Raw genomic sequence first — 209 nt, 5'->3', positions numbered from 1 at the left:
CGACACAACACTTGCTACACGCCCCGTTTCTCCATTACTTATACCTTGCATCTATACTACACTAAGATTTTTTTATTCAACGATCTTAAATTTAATAGGGATAATTTACAATAAACATGAAATAATACAAAATATTTAAAAAGTGTTTACAAAATCTTAAATCTGGACAAAAGTGTAAGGGATTCTGTTAAAAATCAAATATGCAAATT

At 27.8% G+C, this 209-nt stretch overlaps 1 protein-coding gene across 1 annotated transcript in view; it reads right to left on the bottom strand.

Moving 5' to 3' along the window:
* LOC106104965 (exportin-5) overlaps window positions 1-209 on the bottom strand; it is an 11,880-nt gene that overhangs the window by 6,809 nt on the left and 4,862 nt on the right. The window lies entirely within an intron of this gene.

The sequence above is a fragment of the Papilio polytes genome, unplaced genomic scaffold (assembly GCF_000836215.1).
Source record: "Papilio polytes unplaced genomic scaffold, Ppol_1.0 DF823288.1, whole genome shotgun sequence".
In the NCBI taxonomy this organism is placed as follows: Eukaryota; Metazoa; Arthropoda; class Insecta; order Lepidoptera; family Papilionidae; genus Papilio; species Papilio polytes.
This window is presented reverse-complemented; position numbering and strand designations above follow the sequence as displayed.